Here is an 8,705-nt window from a genome sequence, read left to right on the forward strand (position 1 = left end):
TTGCAAGGAGGTCAATCCCAGCTCATGTTCTTCCTGTAAAAACAAATAGTTGCAACTGCTTGAAAGTTTAGGTACTAGACATGTAAACTGCTCCCTTGTCAGCTAGTGAAATTTTCTCTGTAATAGGAACTATCAAAGCCTGAAATACATGGAATTATTTTTGTCTAACCGTTCCATCTGTTTGGATAATAAGACATAGATAAATAACTCTTCAACTTGTTAGTTAGTTCAGTCCCATTCAGATGGGCATGAAGCACATAATTCATCATGTTTGAGTGGTTCTTCTGAACAAAAGTGGGTTCTTCAGTATCTTGTTGAACTGGAGCAATTTTGACAAAAGAATGTCAGTTGTTGCATGAAGGGGAAAATATAACTGCCCATGACATACACTAATCCTAGGTTTGACAATTTTTGTTAGTCATTCTCCCAATGAGAAAAGTTCCTAAACTGCAAGTATTTCATTAACATGTTTTTTATTTTGTCCTGAACAAGATCGGTAGTTGAGGTTTATACCAATTTGGATTTTATGTCTAGGCTTTTGTTTATTTTTAGGAATATTTTCCTCCCACCTTTATTCTGTCTTCTCTAATATTAGAGAGATTATTTTTAATTGAGAATAGTTTTGACAAGAGAGATTTTGGTTAGCTGATTTACTGCAGATTTATAGTATCAATTTGAGTTGAACTGGACAAATACAGTAGGATCCAGATTTTTTTAGCTGTTCTTTCTTCATGTGAAATGCAATTCTGGCAGTTAGCTAAACAAGAGAACAGCAATTTTCCTGTTCAATGGTAGGTCACAAATAGTGTAGACCTACAGAGAAATGTATTACAGATATTATTTCAATTGCTCCTTATGGTCTTTGTCTAAACATACTGCACTAGTAAGTGAAGACAGATCTATTATGGACTGGGAAGTTACTTTTAATCTCTGATACATGTCCAGGTGTGTCTGTAATGACAGAGGACTAAGCATGGTCTGGAATCAGAAGAATCAGTGATGCAGAGGGGCAGAAAACCAAAAAACATTTTGCAGATCTTTGATTTAGTTGCTAATAATAGTCTCAGTGGGATTCTCAGCCCTTGTTTAAATTTGCAGTTTCTTGTTACAGTTGCTGTCAAAGAACTAATTTCCAAGAAGCTGCATCCTAATTAGGAAGAACAAAGAATTTACCAGATGTGCATATGAAAGAAGGCATCACACAAGGGACTGTTTATATGGACATTTCAAGTCCAATGTGCCCCTCTGTAAATTCAGAACATAAGGTTAAAAAAACCTAGACACTATTAAATCTGAGAAGCTGTTAAATGCCATAGCTAGAAAATAAATTAAGCAGTAGGAGTTGAACAGAAATGTGTTTTCTTGAAAAACATTCAATCTTGATTTGGAGATACTGGGGGACAGGAGAAAAGGAATAGATCTGTAGCTTCACTAGTAGTTCAGATTTATACCTGTTTTCTCATCTGGTTTTGTACGATTTCAACATTCAGATAAATGTGTTCACAATCAGCCCTTTGGCAACTTGTTCACAGTTTGTGGGCCCACATGTGGACTCTGATTAATGGTTTATGAGATGAATGCCCAGCAAAGAGAATACCTGAGCTCCAACACCTCAAATGACCTCTTTTCCTCACTACTCATTTTAGTGAAGGAACAGATTGTACCTCCAGAAAAAAGCCACCCACAACCACTAACATTAAAGTCACATCAAAGTTAAATAAATATTCAGGGTTTTTTTTTTTGACACAAGAAAGCTAAAGCCTATGAAGCCCCCATCTGTGGAGAGTTAAGAGCTTCTCTTCCAAAACATTCCTGCACTTCCAGATTCAATGTGCTCTGGCTTCAGCGGTGGCAGAGCCATCTCTGCACAAACTGGATTGGTTCAGGTCCCCAACCCACTACTGGAAGCCTGTAGCAAATGCTTAGGGAAAGCATAAGAATGAAGACTGCAAGGAGTTTCCTTCTTCCTTTATATACCCAGCTTCTTGACATCAACAATCAGAGGTATTTTTAGCCAAAGCTTCAATGTGAACTATTATATTTAACCATTATCAATGAATCTTCTGTCCATTGTCTAATCTGCCTAATTGCTTTGAAGCCATATGTACATTCAGCTTTTAGTCTCTGGCAATGACTTTCTCAAGTTAGTTGAAAGTTGTATGAAGGAGTGCTATTTATTTTGCCCTTTATTTTGAGCTACCTTGACTAACACTAAGTGCCTTCTGAGTCTAGTACAATGAAAAATTCGCTCATTTATTTCCTCCATCCTTCTCATGATTTCAAAGGACTTATAGCATATCTCACTCTCCTCTCATCTGTCTCTTCTCAGTTTGAACAATCCTATTAAGACTTTCAGAAGCTTTCTATATGGAAGCTATTTGTTGGCTATAATCTTCATTCTGATTGTAACTATCTTCTCCAACTATTTTTAGATTTTACATCATCCTTCTTGATATGAGGTGACCAGTATTTTACTCAGCAGTTAAAATATGGCCATGTTATGGTTTTACAGCGTGGCATGACAAGACCTTCTGTTGTGCTTTCTGTTCCTTCCCAAAATTCTTAGCACCAGATTTATATTTTTGATCTCTTTATGAGGTGCAAAGCTCGACCTCCTGGGCACAGCTGAAGAGCCTTTTTCTGCACCAGTAATATCATATAGCATCATTAACAGAGCTGAGTATAGGTGGGCGCAGGTGTCACCACACTTTCCTAACTGCCTGACATTTCATTGCGAGTGAAGCTGTCTGATAGCTGTTCCCTTTCTCCCTGCATCCTCCATCTTCCATTGCACAGGTGATTTTAGGGGGTCTGCTGGACAAGCACACAGGTTATATTATTGGGGGGAATAATAATTCTCTGCAGAAGTAGGATAGCACACGTCATTATTTGGTTATTACTCTTTCCTCCCAGTCTGACAAGTCTTCATAGCCTCCCAAGAATGACCTGCACTGAGTGACTCACAGCAAGAAAGTAAACAGCCAGCTGGAAAACATTTCTGCAAAAGGCAGTTAGAAGAAGCACAGACATGAAGGTTCACTCCACATTAGAGTCTTGGAGTTACAGCCCAAAATGTAACAATTTCTTAAAAGTCTACCATGTGCTCACAAGAAGAATTAAATATCTCTCTTCACATTGAAGAAAGGCTGACCAGAAACCCTACAGAGGACAATGGCTAAGCATCTGAGGCTCTTCATGCCAAGAGTGGGAACATAAATAGATGACATACCCCAAGGCATGATCTCAATTAAGTCTCCTCTGACTGGAAACATCCCCACAACAGTCATTCCATACACAGGCAGGAACTGGCCTTTCTCAAGCTAACTCTGACCTGACAGATTTCTCCAAGCCACCTTCTTTCTTATGTTCCCTAGGAAGATTCAATCCTTTTGGCTCTAACTCTGCCGAAGAAAAACATGCTTCTGATACTTACCTTCTACCTGATCATTCACCCCTTGCAACTGCTCCTTAATATCTGCCTAGCTAACACCTTTGCTGTGAGAGGCTTGTAAACATCACCAGCCCAAGCAAATACCTATGATAAGAAGGTCAAAGCTGTGGATTTGCTATCCATTGTCCCAGGAATTAAATTGGAGCTGAGGAGAAGTTTGCTGTGTTCCCTGGCCAGAGGAGTCAGTGACCATTCTGGCAGGTTGTGCCTGAAAGATAACCTGATGGCATGAGAACAGCCATAGCACACCTCCTCCATCCTCTTTCATTGACAGAATCTCACCCTAAATAAGCACAAGTGAGCATAGATTAGTTCCAATTAATTCAGAAGTGCAGACAAACAAAAGTAACCGTTGTCCACGGGCAGGAGCTGCCAATCACATCATTAATGAGAAGTCCAGAATCAATAGTCAAGCATCTCCAGGCAGTGAAGTATATTTCTAATGCACATTATAAGACTGTTGACAGAAGTTGTTCCATTTGCCATAAATTATTCAACTTTTAATTGTTTAGGCTTTGGAGTCTGTAAAGATGCTAATTGCCAACTGTAAGATTAAATGGATATTGTCGGCTTTTTATTTTCGTGAAGTTGGACTTAAAATCACAGCGAGAAGAAAGACTTTGATTTTACAGATACCTTGTTAAAAATAAGGAGATCAAAAAGGTGATGAGAGTTCTGCTTTTTTATTCTGGATTGCAGTCATTAAAATGACGTTCTATATTTAGCATGTCTGTGTGAACAAAGTAATAAATATTTCTATCAGCACACATACCTAGATCAACAGTTCACTCCATCTGGGTTATCCCATCCCATATCTTGGTCATGGACAGTGAGTAACCCTAAGATGTGACTATATTTTTGCCTGTCACATCTGAAGTCCTATACTTTTCTTCTAAATAAGAAAGTAAAATGGAGTCAAGTATTTGTCAGTTTTCTGACATTTCTTCCAAGTTTTCATGTATTTGTATCATTCTTTCATTGGCTCTTTTATCTTGCAATATTTGTAAGGGTATTGTCTAGACAGATAGGCAAAGAGAAAGTTTGCTTTTTTGTAGTAATAACTATGGAGAAATTACAATGAGAAGTTTATTCAGAAATATTTTTACTTAGAAAAAAGACTGTGTTTGCTAGAACTATAAATCCATTATCAACTAGAAAGTCAGTCTGGATTTTTCCACTTTAAACTGACTTTGTTTGATTTGAACCTCTGTTTAAACTGTTTGATGAGGAAAGGAATAGCTATTCATGATATCCTCATTCACATTCCACTTCTGAAACATCAGTGCATCCAATCTCAAAAGTAAAAAATAAAAAATAAACTAAAATAAAGAATGTTTTCTTCTGTTAGATGTTGAAAACGCCTTCCTGGGAAGCTGAAACAAGGCCAAAGTATTTTATTCTTTTAGCTCAGAGGTTGACTTTGAAGCAGTATTCACTTACGCAGCTGAAGAGCTTGATCCCAGGAGTGCTATCTGTTGAAGTCAGTGAGAGGTACAGGACACTCAAAATCATGCCCTAATTGCTAACTTGGCTTGAAGGTATGTTCTGTGTTTTACTAAGAAGCCAGTTAACAGCAATCATTCTGTGCTGTAATAAAATCATAGTATAGTGTGGTGGCTGAGACAACCAGTGTATAAATGCAGCATTGAAAAGAGACACTAAATGGTTGTATCATGGCAATGATATTTTGGCAAATGATAATCAAGAGGTGACCAGAGATGTGCAAAAGATGATCTACTTGAGTTAATGCTTCAATAAAGATACTCTGCTTGAGTACCCTTCTGGTTTAAGCCCTTTTGTTCATAGGAAAGTCATTAAGTGACTTTGTTTCTGGAGTATATTTATTACTTTTAAATGCAGTTCAGTCTATTTAGTCTTTCCTGATGCTTCTTTGTGAAACATTAATGAGAAGCTCACGCACACAGTCATAGAATTTGTCTGATTACTCCATTCATATTTAATAAGCTTGCTGCTTACACTTCAGAGTAACAACAGAAATTGGATAATGCAATACTTTAGTCCTGGAGTGCCCCTAAATTTGGCTCTAAATTATTCATTATACTGGCTGAGGGCAAGGGAGCTGTCGTAACCCTAAATTTATTTAAATCCTACATTGTCTAATTTGTGTGTCTTTGTTGTTATTCCCACTTTAAAAAATAACTAATTTTTATTGAAACTGAAAACATCCAGTTTTTATCTGTTGCTGATTTATCATCATTCTCTGCAGAAGTACTGCAGTCAGCTAAAAACAAAGATAATTTAGTTTGACTTCAGCTGTATGTACAAAATGTGAGCCCTGCAATCAAGTTAGACTGGAAAGATCTGTTTTGTTAAAGTAGCGATTGTATTTTCTAGCTAAGACAGTATTTTTAAAAAACGTTCAATTAGACAAGACCACAAATATTAACCAGCTGCATTAGATTTTTATGGCTTCATTCTATAAACTAAACGTCACTTTTGTATGGGTTATATCCAGAAACACACTATCAATGTAATATTTTGAGGGTCTTTGAAGCAAATAAGCCTTGTAAGGTAAAACGTCTAATTTAAGGCTAGGTGGCACCTCAAGCAGAGTATAAAATCATGTCTTAAATGTTGGTGGGCTCATAATCTATTTACCAAAACGGACAGAATCTGCCACACCTTCAGATTCAAGGAATGTCCCATTCTTACAAGTCATATCTGGAAACAGGACCACAAAATATAGCTCAGTTCAGCCGTTTCCCAAGTGTCACAAAAGCAGAAATTCCTTAAGAACAGCTCCTTTAAGGAGGTTTTCACCCTCTAATCCGATCTTCTAGTAGAGATTTCCTGTTCTCACAGGAATGGTTCATAAAACACTTCTGAGTTTAAACCTTTAATGTAGTATGTGCATACGCCCAACATCAACATGGATCAGGTACCTACGGCACTGGCTCTGCCGTCCATCTCTAAGTGTTATTCTAGACTAGCTGGCTGGCTAACAACCTGGGGCAAAGCCAGGCTCATGGGGAGGCGTACTGGAGTGTCAGTGAAATACCACCTCCTTCCAAAACATTGCAGGGAAAAGTAAGTATGAAAAGTAAAGTGGAGTGTGACTATGTTATACGCAAGCAAGAGGAACCCAGAAGCAGTGCAGCTACCCCCATTTTTCCCACATCACCCACACTGCTGAGTGAAATGGCCCCACTGTGGAAAGCCCCAGTCTAGATGAGTGGCAGCACAAAAGCTTGTCACTCTTTCCCACACCTCAGCTTGACCAAGCAACCTGGTCTAAAAAGGCCAAAATGAGGAAATTGCATAGAAAATATTGTTACACTGTTCCTAAAATACAGTAAGTCCCCATTAAAAATTTGGAACCTCTTTGTACTCATTTCTTTTCAGGTGTTGTGTGTGGTAATGCATCATTATCATCACCTGTTATTAAGAAATAAAGTAAACATGTAAGACTAGGAGGAATTTTATCACATCTCCAGTGCTGTCTCACTGGAACACTCACAGAGACAGATTGCATATCCTGACAGCAGTCCAAGGGGGGAAAAAAACAACTTTGGGAATACAACACAATCTAAATTTCTTAGAGTTGAGCCAACAGACAGATGGCAGGAACTAAACATCCTTAAAAAAATCCCATGGCCGTGGCTGTCCTGGCATCAGTCTGATCCTCTGCCAAACTGAGAGCCCCAGTGAATGAACTGCAAGGAGCTTATGGTTGTTTCAGTCCAAAAGAGCTTAAGGGGGAAAGAGCTGGAATAGATGAACTGCTGCAAATGGCGGCAACTCAGAAAGTTAATATGGGAACCTGCCTATTCAATACTGGCAATGGGAGAGAGGGACTCTATAAGAGATCTGTGATTTAATAGTCAATAAGTTATTTTCCAGCAATAGTGGAACAGTTATTTCAACTGCTCCATGGCTGGCAGATCCAGCTGCTGGAGACACCTCTTGTGCAGAAAACAGGCTTTTCCTCACTTAATAAAATAAAGCTCCTCAAAAATAAAGCTTAAAATAAATTTGTCTTGGACATGACAGAGGCAGATCTATGGAATAGCAGCCTCTCTGCTCTTCCCTCACACACACAGCACGCACTCCTGGGCAGGTACAAGCCCTGCAGCTCCCCCAGCCACCCACACTCCTCATGCCATAAGAGAGTTTAAGGATTCCTCTTTCAGATAAATCCCGTTAAATAATGCCTTAGCTTTCCCCTGTGTTTTGGAGAGCAGGAAATACCAGCTGGGGGAGGAATGAAACCTGGAATAGCAGCTTGTATTAAACAAGACTTGTGAGACTTTTCCCTCATTCTTTTAAGAACATCCTAATGGTTCAGACAACTAAAAGAGGATCTGCTTTCCTCTTTAGAAGCATTCATCCAGATTTAGCTTCAAAGTCCAACTGTTTTAACACTGGAAACTGTGTGTTTTGTGAGATTCAGCAACACAGTAGACTTGCTTTTCCCCATAAATCTTTGTGCTGTCTGACCAGCATAAAATGATAGTGGAGCCAGACCAGATGCTCACAGGAGGATGCTTGTGTGTCAGAGAATCACCGTCATGTCTCCAAAATCAGCTGTGCTTTGTGCCTGGGGTAGGCAGCCAAAGCAACAGCCTTGTATGATGCTGGTAGGCCGAGCTTCAGTTCATAAGGGCATGCTCCTAAATGTTTCTGAAAATCTTCTGAGCTTGTTTCAGAGGTTTCATGGGGCAGGGAACAGATAGAAAGGATGACCTTCCATCAAAAGCCTTTCCCTCATGGATAGAGTTGGCAAAGTCTCCCACTCCTTATTTCCATCTGTCCTCCCATTGAAGGATGAGGGTGAAAACATGCCTGGGGGAAGGCTAGTCACAGAGCTATTACTGGTTTTCCCTGCATCATTTCTGTCCAGAGTGAGGGAGACATCCTGGCCGGTTACAAGCAGGCAGAAGGGGCTGCAAACACTTACAAACCACCGAGCTGAATAAACTTGCTTTGATCATCACAGTAATTCTGCATCAAAGATGCTGTGTGGCAAATCACTGCATCGCACAAATCACTGCGCTGGAGCCATTCCTGGGTGAATGTGCTTCTCTTCAAACCCTGCAAAAGGATTCTTTATTTCACAATAAAAGGTGAGAGATTGAAGCAAAGTGTTGGAGGAATGAGCAAGCTGCAGGGTCTTCTCATTTCCACTGGGACCAGCCTCATACAGCCAGTCCAGGCTCAGGGACCAAAGAGGATACTTAAAGCCACTTTTCTACTTTCTGGTTTTGATTGCTGTGTGCTTCTTGCCCGCAGATCC

The sequence above is a fragment of the Tyto alba genome, unplaced genomic scaffold (genome assembly GCF_018691265.1).
Source record: "Tyto alba isolate M040663 unplaced genomic scaffold, T.alba_DEE_v4.0 Super-Scaffold_1, whole genome shotgun sequence".
Lineage (NCBI taxonomy): Eukaryota > Metazoa > Chordata > Aves > Strigiformes > Tytonidae > Tyto > Tyto alba.